Consider the following 12,969-nt stretch of genomic DNA (forward strand, 5'->3'; position numbering starts at 1 on the left):
TACTTGGAAAAATTCTCAAGTATTACTCATTGATGACTGCTTCAGACAGGGGCAGTTTTTTTTATGATGAATGGCCATGAGTTACATGAGTTTGATGGTAAATGGATTGGTACTTGTACAGCACTTTTAAGAACTCAAAATGATTTTTACTACAAGCCTCATTTAACAAATTGCACAAGTGTTTTTTCTATGAGTAAGCACTTTGAACATTCGCACACACTCACACAGTGTCGGGGGCGATTCAGTGCAGCGGCTTCCTCCGATTTATTTCAACACACAAACTGGAGGAGACGGGAATCAAACCACCGACCCACTCTACATCCTGAGCCACAGGCGTTTCGTTTTTCAGTTCATAAAAGGGAAAAACCAAAGCAGTTCACTCCACCTTGAATTAAACAGAAGTTCCTGAGAAATTCACCAACATGCATGTGTTTAACATTTATCTGATTAGCTTTATCATCCAGTGCGACTCAGAGAGTGGGATGATATGGGAGTTACTGAATCGAGGCTTCATGTTGGGAAAGATTCCGACAAACGTGACGTTTGCTTTGAGAGTGTTGATGGAGAAATACGGAGCAGGTCAGAAGGAGCCTCGCTGTGTCTTTGTGGAAGTAGATGATAGGATGCTGAGACAGGAAGTGTGATACTGCATGAGGAAGTCAGCAGTGGCAAAGAAGTATATGAGGGTGATGCCGGACATGTATGAGGGCAGCAAGACAGCGGTGAGGTGTGCAGTGGAGTGACAGATGGGTTGAAGGTGGGGGTGGGACTGCATCAGGGATCGCCCATTCTTGTTTGCAGTGATGATGAACAGGCTGACAGATGAGGTCAGGCAGGAGTCTCTGTGGACTCTGATGTTCACAGATGTGGTCTGTAGAGAGAGTAGGAAGCAGGTGAAGGAGACCCTGGAGAGGTGGAGGTATGCTCTGCAGAGAAGAGGAATGAAAGTCAGTAGAGGCAAGACAGAATTCATGTGTGTGAATGAGAGGAAGACAGTGAAGATGCAAGGAGCACTGAAGAGGATAAGATAAGATAAGATAAGATAAGATAAGATAAGATGACCTTTATTAGTCCCACAGGTGGGAAATTTGTTTTGTTACAGCAAAAGTGCAAAGTTATGTAGCAGAAATTAGAAAACACTGGAATGCAATAAAATACAATACAATACAATAAAATACTATATACAATAGAATAAAATACAAATACAAATACTATATACAACTGAGTAGGAAAATACAAAAATACAACTTTGTCAGAAGAAGAATTGCACATATAGCAGTCTTATTGCACATGTGTGGGTTTGTGTGTTTGATCAGCTGCAAAAGTCTTTATTATGGAGTCTGACAGCAGTGGGGAGGAAAGACCTGCGAAATCTCTCCGTCCCACACCGTGGGTGCTGCAGTCTCCCACTGAAGGAGCTGCTCAGTGCTGTCAGAGTCTCCTGCATGGGGTGGAAGATGTTGTCCAACAGGGATGACAGCTTAGCCACCATTCTCCTGTCACTCACCACCTCCACTGGGTCCAGAGGGCATCCCAGAACAGAGCTGGCCCATCGGATCACCCTGTTCAGTCTCTTCCTGTCCCCAGCAGAGATGCTGCCGCCCCAGATGAGTTTAAAGACCAGCCAAAGCAGTGCACAAGAGAGGTGAAGAAGAGTGCAGGCAGAGTGGAGTGGGTGAAGATAAGTGATTTTAGACAGAAGGATAGCAGTAAGAGTGAAAGCAAAGGTTACAAGATGGGAGTGGGACCTGCTGTGATGTATGATTTGTAGACAGTGGTACTGATGAAAAACAAGAGGCCTAGTTGAAGATGTTCAGGTTTCACTGGGAGTGAGCAGGATGGACAGAATTAGAAGTACATCAGAGGGACACGACCAGCTGTGGGGTTTGGAGACAAACAGAGACAAAGCTGAAATGATTTGGACATGTGCAGAGGAGGGACAGTGGACATACTGGTCAAGAAGTGGAGCAGCACATGCAGAGGGTTGGTGTGGCGATGATGACGATCCAAACCAGTGCTGCAGGGAGAGAAAACAAACAGACAGGCCATCACTTCTCAGAAATCATTTTGTGTCTGTTCAACTGTTTGAATCCTCACTTTTACTTCAGCAGACTGTTAAATAAAAAAAACTTAAAGACGTAACTTAAAGACAGTGCGAGATGTGACGCAATGAATTCCTCAACGTTTAAAGGAAACTCAAGGTAAAATCATGTCTCAGCCAATCAGAAGGAAGCATCGTATTACCGCCCTCCTCCTCTCCCCCCCGTTCCTCCCCCTGTGTCTCCAACACCTCAGCTGTCTAACCACGAAGTCTCCGTTAAAGGATGTAACCGACAGACACTGGGGGGGACCAGAAGCTCCTCGGTGCCGTCGGACAAACCGAAACATCCCGGAGGGTTTTTATCATGGACAAAAGCAGCAGTAACACACCGACTTAGATCAACCACAGTAAGGTTAGTGGACGCAGTAGTTCTAAAACTTTCAGGAAACGCAGGACATGTTAAAATGTTTGCAGACACGGGTGACGGGAGTTTTCCTCCCGTGCTGCAGAGGAACAGCGACACATGCGCTAAAGTCTGTTTATTCTGCGCACTTTGTTTACACGGGGCGCCTTTTCGCTTCCTTCTGCAGCGGCATCGCTAAAATAAGCTGATTTTATCACAGCAGAAGCATTTTGTAAAGTTCACATGAGGCTGAGCTGCTTTTCCATCATGAACTGAAAGCATAAAGCTGCTGGTAAAAGTAAACACATGTTCATGGCTGTAAATCAAACTGCGACTTCAAAGCTTTGGATTTTTCTTTCAAATATGATAAAACCCAGACGTAAAAGTTTTACTTTAGGCACTGTAGAAACCATCACACTCTTCTTTGTCGTAAAAAACACAAGATCCCCTCAGGGTGCTTTACTTTTTGGACCTTCCCACTCTTTCTTCTACTCTGACCCTTTGATGCCCCTGTGAGGCCAAAACAAATTCTGAAATATAGTAAATCTCTTTGTCCCCAGTGCCAGGCTAGCAGGGTTTAAACGTAAAAAAAAGCTTTCTGACCAAGGCCAGATGATTTAATGGGTGTTGTGGTGAGCGGCAAGTTTTAATACAAAGAATAATTTTATTTCTACGGCACTTTGGAAAACACAGAGCTTGAAAGAGCTTCACAGTGTAAATAAAAACGTGGTTTAAAACAATTAACAGACGTGATAGGCTGAGGAAGGTTGTTCCAGGGTTTGGGGGCTACACTACAAACTCAATGTGATCACCTCTGGTTTTAAAATCAGAGCGTGGGACAGTAATGAGACCATGATTGGCTGATCGAAGAGGTTGGTTCCAGCAATTAGGTCTTTATATGTTAATATGTGTATATATGTTATATATATAATATATGTTAATAACAGGAATTTAAAGATTATTCTGAATTTCAGTGGGTGCCAGTGAAGAGATCCATAAATAAGTGGGATATGTGAGCACTGGCTAGTTTTCTTATCAGCCGTGTTGCTGCTCTCTGCACTAATGGGAGGCTATGGAGGACTGAGAGATACACGTGAAGAGAGAATTACAATAATCAAGGCCAGAGAAAAGTTCCAGATGATTAAATAGGAAAGGAACTGATTGAAAGGTTTGACGTATTTGCAGTATCTCTGACATGAGGGAAACAAGGGTGAGCTGAGAGATGTGAGATTCAAAATTCGGATGCTGGTCAAAGATGATGCAGAGGTTCTGAGTAGATGATTTGATGGTGCTGGCAAGAGCTACTGTACTGACCTCCTAGGGAAAAGTGTCCGTGCCAAACATAAAATCCTCAGTTTTACTATAAATGAGATGAAGGAAACTTTGATACGTCTAACAAAGAATGGCAGAAAATCATTCACTGAGGCATGAGAGGCTGCTGAGGATGTTGGGCTTAACAGAAAAGCATAGCTGTGTATCGTCTGCATACAATTGGCAGGAGATTCCATTAAACCCGTTATTTTAGGTTTTGAAGTTTAATATGTCACAAAGAATGATATATTTAGTCATAGAGGAGAAAAGGACAAGAGAAGGGATTGACACAAAAGTTCTGTGTGCGGACAATTTCATGCAAAGATTTTATCCTTATTAAAAAAGGCTTCATTTTCAAAGCTGAAGTTGTACTGTGAATGTTACTGTTCATTTTCCAGTGAGGTGCGTATGTCTAACGATAGAAGAAAGAACAAAGCTGTCATTCCCAGAGGGCTGTGACGGGATGATTTGTGCAGGTTTATAGCAGCGAGTCCGTCAGCAAACATGTTGATGATATTTAACCTTTTCAGGAAGATTTTCAGCTACTGCTCTGCTAAATGTGACACAACTGAAAAAAAGGTCATAAAAATAATTTTAACAATGTTTGTGAGAGGCGTCGTCTTCACTTCCCTTTTCACTTCACAGTTTATGAATGTGACAAACACACAAATGTGGATATATATGTTTTATATATATATCTATAAAACATATAGATGTGTTATATATAAAAAATGTATAACACATAAACCACCATAAGCACAGATGATAGGTTGGCTATGACTGTATGCATAGACAAGTTCTTCTTTATCTGTACATGCAAAACAAACTAATCGTACTAGACTAATGAGAAAAATGTAAATACATGTCAGACGGTGCACCTTATTATACACTAAGTGATAATAATAATAATAGTGAAATAATGGAAAAATAGCTACCTTTCCTTGCTCTACCAAATGAGTTACCTCACTCGCTTTATGAAAAACGTATTAATCCTTCCTCAGCTGTGATCCTTTTATTCCCTGCAATAATTTTCGCACAGTCCCTCACTTGTTTAATCCACAGGTTGGATTTTGTGGGGGTTTTCCTGAAATTGAAAGAATTTCTGTATCTGGTGGCAACATGTCCCAGCTCGCTTTCACAACTGCAGGAAGTGATTCTATCCAAAAAGATGTCTGCACCTAAATGCATATCCGACTCTTTCTTTCCTAAACAAATAGTTAGCTGATGTTTTTTAGAAGAGGCCTAATAAGCTCCCAATTTCCTCATCTAAGCTTCTTTGGAATCTGTTAAGGAGATTAGTTTTACTGCATTTTTGGCACTTTGCACCCTTTCTACATGCTGCACAGGGGAAATGACTCAGCAAAAAGGTTTTTAAATGAGAAATAACTCGCCAGGTTGTCAGATTTGGGTTATGAAGCTGATGTTGTTTTTGTCTGCATTGGCTTTAGAAGAACAGAGTTTTTGTTTAAATCACATCTGCCCGCACCTTCAAGGCAGAACTGAAAACTCCAAACAGGTTTATGGAAAGTGACGTCATGCTGGCTGGACGGGGAAACGGCCGCTCGGGTTGGTGTGAGAGTAAAGCGTCCGGTTGGGGATGTTAACACTGAGCGCTTTGATTGCAGCCTCACTGATGTCCGCTGTGATCCTGCAGAAACGCGCTGGGTTCTGGTTTTCCCATTTTGGCTTTGCGCTGACTGTATGTGTTATTTCACAAAGATTTCAAGTAAAGAAAAAGTCTCTGGTTGAACATTTAAATGCCAGAATTTATCTACCAAATAGGGCTGCCACAAACGATTATTTTGATAGTCAACTAGTCACCGATTATTTTTGCGATTAGTCGACTAATCAGATCATCATCCATTGGAGGTACAGCGTACAGCTTATTGCACCAGCAGCATCTGGTCTTATATAACTATCATTAGCTTACAGCTTGAAGTGTTTGTGCTAACTAAAAATAAAGACAAGATGGTAGTTTATTAATTTTTAATGAAATTTGCAGATTGTTTCGGTGAAGTTTAATAAACTCCTTGCTTTCTAAAATATAACAGGACACCGGAGTATATTCTCCAGCTTCTGATAATCAGCTGTCTGCTTGACAGTTTTAGCTGTGCAAAAACTATAACTTTAATCTCAGCCAAACCGATTTACTCAGGAACAAATAAAATACTAAAGAAAGCCAAACAATAACATTGTTAAGTTATCTAAGTGACTTATATATATATTTAACCTGACTAGCGAAAGACGGCGGTGGGTTTGAAAACGATTTGCCGGGAGTCCGGTGTTCTCACGGCTCTAGTTAGCCTTGCCCCCGGCTAGCTATCGAGCTAGCGGTGGGTAACAGACGTCTCCGAAAACGTCGGAGCGCTTTTGAAAATACGTGGTGTCTTGATAAACTGAGCAGATATTTGAGGTTTACACAGCTACATTCTCGCCTGAAAATATGTTAAAGGTTTATTTTGTGACCCAGAAAGAATAATAAGAGTAAAGTTAAAACTAACTAGCTGCCGCCATTGTTGGAAACTGCGCTATGAATTCTGGGACACAGCTTCTTCTTCTTCGGGGTTTAATGGCAGCTGGCATCCTTGTACATGCAGTGCTGCCATCTTCTGTTTCAGTCCGTTATTACACTCTTAAATCCTACTACTCATTCCTGCGTCTTTTGGGATCTTACAAAGCTTCAAACGATGCGTCGACTATTAAATTAGTCGTCGACGATTTTAATAGTCGACATAATCGTGACTAGTCGACTAATCGTGGCAGCCCTACTACCAAACTCATTTGTTTCATTTGTCTTGAGGGAATTCAAGTGTTTAAACATTTCCATGACTCGATTGGTTACCGTACATAATATTACAGCCACTGATAATAGAGAATAGACCAGAATTATTCTTCAAGGAAACAACATTGATTGCATTCATCGTAATGAATCATTGCAGCATCTTAGTACCTACAGTGGGGGAAATAATTCCAATATTTGCTGAATTTGTAAGTTTGCTCACCTACAAAGAAATAATTTTATTTTAATCACCTAAAAGTTTGATTTGATTTGCTTGTTACTGAGTATAATGAGTATTTAATCACATGCAAAACATGACTTATTACTTGATGGAGAAACCCTTAAAGCAGTAAGATGTTACTTGGTCAGGTTTGCAGACTTCTCAGGAGAGATTTGGGCCTCAACTCACCACAAACTCTCTGAATCATTCAGGTTTCTTATTTGCCGTTTGTCACTTTGAAGCTTGAGGTCTGGAGGCTGGCTAGGCCACTTCGTGAAAGGCCTTCTTCTTTAGCTCCCTGTTGTTGCTGTGGTAGTATGTAGGCCCATCGTCTGCGTGAGGAAAGGAGCTTCTTGTCCAAGATGTGACATACGTATCGTGACCTATTGGCCCCTCAATCCAGCAAAGTCATCCTGTACACTAAGCAGAAAAACAGCCCAAAGCATGACGTTTCCTCTCCGTGCTTGACTGTGAGGATGCTTCTTCAGCTGCTTGCTGCCATATGTGTGTTTTAATCTATAATAAGTAAGCCTGCAAAACTGCAAAGTGCTCATTCAAAAATCATTACAGTCACAATGTTAAATGCACTGCTGCTATTACTGTATCGTGAGTCTTTGTGTTTTAGGGAGATGAGGTCCTCTTCTGCTGAGAAACACCTCCAGATGCTGATTCTGGGAGAAGAGTCTTACATTTATGTCTTACAGACACAGAAGGAAAACAAAATGTGTTTAACTTAAATTAAGGGTTCTCGTTCTCTCCCAATGCATTCTTTGTGATTTTTATCTCATGAATATGTCAAATTTTGGCTGAGCTACAATAAAATTATTGGGGTATTTTTCTAGAGAGGGAAGTCTTGTGTAAATTCAACATAATGTGGATTTATGTTGATGTTTTGTCTTTGATGACAGAACTTTCAAACCTGTTTCAAACACATTTTTCATATATGTGTATATGATATGAAATATACACCTGATTATAGGAACTACTCATAACTAAAGCACTTTGGAGGTGCTGGTAGGCAGATTTGGCACAGCTGGCCAGCTATTTTTCAGTTTTCACACGTCATGTTAAGCCAATTCTAGCCAGCTTCTAGATGCACTTTGTCTTTGAGGCCACATCTTAAGCACTGGTTACAGGCTGGTTTGGGTTGACGGGAGTTTCTAGTGTTTGTTTACCCTTCTCTTCCTTATCTCATTTGGAAATTCCCAAACTATCTGCTCCATCTTCTGCCCCTTTATCTTCCTTTCTAGTCTGGTAAAGTCCGAGCGTTTGCACCGAGGAGCTCACAGCTCAGCTCCATCCAGTGTTTCTGTTACTAATTTAAAGGGGAGCAGCACAGGGAAAAATATCCAGGCTTTTCTCAGCTGACCTTTCGTTTGGAAAGTTTTGGCTGGGCGTTGCTGGTGCCTGACACAGTTTCTAACCATGATTTAATCCTGTGGCACTCTGATTATATGTGAAGCTGGATTTGTCTGATTGGCACTTTGAGTATTTTCAGGAGTCTCTTAAAGCTGTGATTAGAGGTCAGGCTGTTGGTCCACTTGGTGTTTGACTGACAAGAGATTCATAAACAGCTCATGGAAAAAATGAGAGTAATCCAACCCTTCTGTCCTCCTTTTAAAAATCTGTGAGTGATCAGATTCTTCAGGTCCTCCCTGGGCCAGTGGGTTCAGCTGAACTCACCAACAACCACTGCTCTGCTCTGCAGCCACAAAGAGCTCACTTAATCATCTTCCTCTACTGTAGTCGATCCTTTTTAAACAACTCCTTTGCCCTGTTTTGATTAAATGTACCTTTCAAATCAAATGCCCTCCAAATGGCTGTTTCCTGCATACACCCACACCATCATCTGGTTTGCCTCAGAGCGATAACATGACCCACGTGTGGGAGTTCTTATCTGCAGCTGCCTGCAGCCCCCCATCGCCATGCTCTGCTGTTCTGACAGCATCACGGACCCTGTTTGCCTTTTTGTTTGTCTGTTGAGAGTTTGAGTAAAGTCACACTTCATGCCGTCTTTGACAGTTTGAATAAAAACCCACTGGAAAGACATTTACAGACCGGCTGTAAAGAGAAGTGAGAAAATATCACGCAGTTTCACAGCAGTTTGAAACATTAAATGAATATTTTCCATTTTTATAGGTTGAACATGGTTGGATGGGTTAGTGTTGGAGTGCATCAAACAGATGATAGTTACTGTTTGCTATTGTATTGTATGCACTCTGAAGCTTTAACATTAGTATTTTAAATGCTGTTATTGTTTTTGAAGCCAGATGTTGTTAGCTAATGCTATCAAGCTTGGTTAGCAAGCTGCATTTCTTAACAACGGGAGTCCAAGCGGAGACACACATATTGGCTAATTAGGACTAATTAACATACAAAACCCAAGAAATTCACTCATTAGATCTGAGGCACAAACTCCTTTGATGATCTGTACAACACAGCAGCTTTAATATTAGTCCAGTAAGATCATATGAAGTCTGTGGTTCGCTTCCACTGTTAACACATAAGAAGCATTAAAAGTTGAGTTCTATTGTGTGAACTGGAAATTGTTATCCATACTTTATTTCATCACATCTGGATTCTTGTAATTAGTGGTTTACTTAGGTAAACTTCCTTGGAACATCTGCAGGTTGTTCAGAGCGCTGCTGCGAGGCCTCACATGTCACACTGTTGCTCATTCAGTTGCATTGACTTCACGTCAACTTCAAACTCCACTTACTTTTAGAACTCTGCATGGACGAGTAGAAGCATATATCAGTGAACTTTTACACCCATACATCCCCAGCAGGTCCCTGAGGTCATGTGACCAGGACCTGCTGGCTGAGACCTAAAGGAGACAGAGCTTTTACAAGAGTGACCTCCGACTCTTGAACTCTCTCCCACCGAGCCTGAGATCTGTGGACTCTGCTTTTGAGGAACTTTTTACTTGGATGTTTAAGCTGTTTTCCTGTCGACCATTCTTTGATATTATCTTGAAAAGTGCCATATAAATAGAATTTTATTACTTTAAACACTTTCATTTCACTCGAATTTTAACCCTTTGCACTGTTGTTGTGTTATAATAGTAGTGCTGACTATGTTTTGTAGCTTGCGTTGCGTGAATGATCCTGTTATCAGTGTGGCACAGAGCTTCATTCCTGACTGCAGTCAGATGGAAAATTCAACACCACAGAGCTGAATACAGTGTGACTGTAACAAGCTACGGTTTGGGTGAATTGTTATGGTTGAGTGCCTTTAGCATGAATTCTTTTAATGCCCAGTTGACAGTAAAAAAACATGGACGTACAGTGGGGCAAAAAAGTATTTAGTCAGCCACCGATTGTGCAAGTTCCCCCACTTAAAATGATGACAGAGGTCAGTAATTTGCACCAGAGGTACACTTCAACTGTGAGAGACAGAATGTGAAAAAAAAATCCATGAATTCACATGGTAGGATTTGTAAAGAATTTATTCGTAAATCAGGGTGGAAAATAAGTATTTGGTCACCTCAAACATGGAAAATCTCTGGCTCTCACAGACCTGTAACGTCTTCTGTAAGAAGCTTTTCTGTCCCCCACTCGTTACCTGTATGAATGGCACCTGTTTGAACTCATCATCTGTATAAAAGACACCTGTCCACAGCCTCAAACAGTCAGACTCCAAACTCCGCCATGGCCAAGACTAAAGAGCTTTCGAAGGACACCAGGAAAAGTATTGTAGACCTGCACCAGACTGGGAAGAGTGAATCTACAATAGGCAAGCAGCTTGGTGTGAAGAAATCAACTGTGGGAGCAATCATCAGAAAATGGAAGACATACAAGACCACTGATAATCTCCCTCGATCTGGGGCTCCACGCAAGATCTCATCCCGTGGGGTCAAAATGATCATGAGAACGGTGAGCAAAGATCCCAGAACCACACGGGGGGACCTGGTGAATGACCTGCAGAGAGCTGGGACCAAAGTAACAAAGGTCACCATCAGTAACACACTACAACGGCAGGGAATCAAATCCCGCAGTGCCAGACGTGTTCGGCTGCTGAAGCCAGTGCATGTCCAGGCCCGTCTGAAGTTTGCCAGAGAGCACATGGATGATACAGCAGAGGATTGGGAGAATGTCATGTGGTCAGATGAAACCAAAGTAGAACTTTTTGGTATAAACTCAACTCGTCGTGTTTGGAGGAAGAAGAATACTGAGATGCATCCCAAGAACACCATACCTACTGTGAAGCATGGGGGTGGAAACATCATGCTATGGGGCTGTTTTTCTGCCAAGGGGACAGGACGACTGATCCGTGTTAAGGACAGAATGAATGGGGCCATGTATCGTGAGATTTTGAGCCAAAACCTCCTTCCATCAGTGAGAACTTTGAAGATGAAACGAGGCTGGGTCTTCCAACATGACAATGATCCAAAACACACCGCCCGGGCAACAAAGGAGTGGCTCCGTAAGAAGCATTTGAAAGTCCTGGAGTGGCCTAGCCAGTCTCCAGACCTCAACCCCATAGAAAATCTGTGGCGGGAGTTGAAAGTCCGTGTTGCTCGACGACAGCCCCAAAACATCACTGCTCTCGAGAAGATCTGCATGGAGGAATGGGCCAAAATACCAGCTACTGTGTGTGCAAACCTGGTAAAGACCTATAGTAGACGTTTGACCTCTGTTATTGCCAACAAAGGTTATGTTACAAAGTATTGAGTTGTATTTTTGTTATTGACCAAATACTTATTTTCCACCCTGATTTACGAATAAATTCTTTACAAATCCTACCATGTGGATTCATGGATTTTTTTTTCACATTCTGTCTCTCACAGTTGAAGTGTACCTCTGGTGCAAATTACTGACCTCTGTCATCATTTTAGGTGGGGGAACTTGCACAATCGGTGGCTGACTAAATACTTTTTTGCCCCACTGTATCTTCCAGGACAGAAAAAATAAAGTGAAATGATTTGAAATAAACTTGCGTTCTGGCTGAAGGCAAAGCTGTGGTTGAAAAACATTTCCGGTCCTGGGAAAACGGCATTCCAACCCCTGACATCTGTAAACACTTTCCTGCTGCATTAATAGGCTCAGTCACTCATTTCGGTCCATTTTGTAGATCTTGGTCATGGTATGCTTCAAAACAGAGGATTATCCGTGGTATGCTCACTGGCTAATGCCCTATAATTGAAACCGAGATGGTAACAGTGAAAACGTTCATCGTAGTGCTCCAAAAGGAGACTTTAGAAACAAATCTCTGACATTACGGCAACTACAGCTGTGGGTTCGTGGTTTTGTAGAAGTCTGGGGAAAGACGAGCCACCTCTGGTGATTTTATGGGCTCACTTCTGGTTAGTTTTCGAACGAGGATCGTCTGGGGGTGATAATTTTACTTGCTGTATTGCTTGAGAAATTTCCTGAATTTTCCTCCCTGAAGGACGTTTTCAAATAGCTTTTTTTTTTTTTTTTTTTTTAAATCATCTGGATCATAGTTTCAGTGCCAGGTCTCTGTCTTATAATTTCTTTCTTAGGTTGGAAGCTCTCACAAAAAAAAGGTGATTTTTGATGGAGCTGTTAAGAGGTGCTCATCTTGTTTTCCTACATTACCCAGCATGCTCTGTGATCCATCAGCTGCTCAGAGGTTTGTGTTGTGGAAACACATTTATCAGATTTCATTGGCACGTCAGCTATTATCACACCTTTTACCAAATCGACAGCAGAAGAAGACAAAGAAAGTAAAGTTCACGTCATGTGTGTTTCTCCTGACATTCTTTCGTTTGTCAAAATGAAACCACGATGGCTGAAGCAGACGATCGGTTCTGTTTAGAGAACATCAGGAAATGGGTGCAGTCTCTGCACAGTTTATATTAGAGCTTAACCAGCATTTGTTTGACTTCACTGTGGGTTATTCAGGCTGTAACTAACAAGTATTGCTCAGTCAGTATTAACTTTCAGTCATTAGAATCATTTTATTCTTGTTTTGTCTGTAATAAAACCCACAGCAGCCAAACCCTGTTGCAGCATAACTTAGAGATGATTCAGGGTCTTCTTTGCATGTCTGACTGAAGCATTCAAACATCATCACTGAAATACGACGGAGAACATCTGAACGTCGTCACTTCAGAAGCCAGATTCAGAAATAATCCCTGCAGAGCAATTTCCTGTATGTAACTGATTAATGCTTTTCTTTCTGCTGTAACATCTTTAAATTCATGGCTACATGTATTAAGCTGTTGTTTTATCACCTTGTAAACTTTTTGA

General features: G+C 41.6%; 1 protein-coding gene across 3 annotated transcripts in view; it reads left to right on the forward strand.

Annotated features, from left to right (window-relative positions):
- Positions 1–2,293: 2,293 nt before the first annotated feature.
- LOC308396348 (ras and Rab interactor 2-like) overlaps positions 2,294–12,969 on the forward strand; it is a 41,103-nt gene continuing 30,427 nt past the window's right edge. For all 3 annotated transcript variants that reach the window (XM_080881568.1, XM_080881569.1, XM_080881570.1), the window contains exon 1: positions 2,294–2,453. The gene's annotated coding sequence lies outside the window, so the exon portion shown is untranslated. The remainder of the gene's footprint in view (positions 2,454–12,969) is intronic.

The sequence above is a fragment of the Rhamphochromis sp. 'chilingali' genome (assembly GCF_963969265.1).
Source record: "Rhamphochromis sp. 'chilingali' genome assembly, chromosome: 4".
In the NCBI taxonomy this organism is placed as follows: Eukaryota; Metazoa; Chordata; class Actinopteri; order Cichliformes; family Cichlidae; genus Rhamphochromis; species Rhamphochromis sp. 'chilingali'.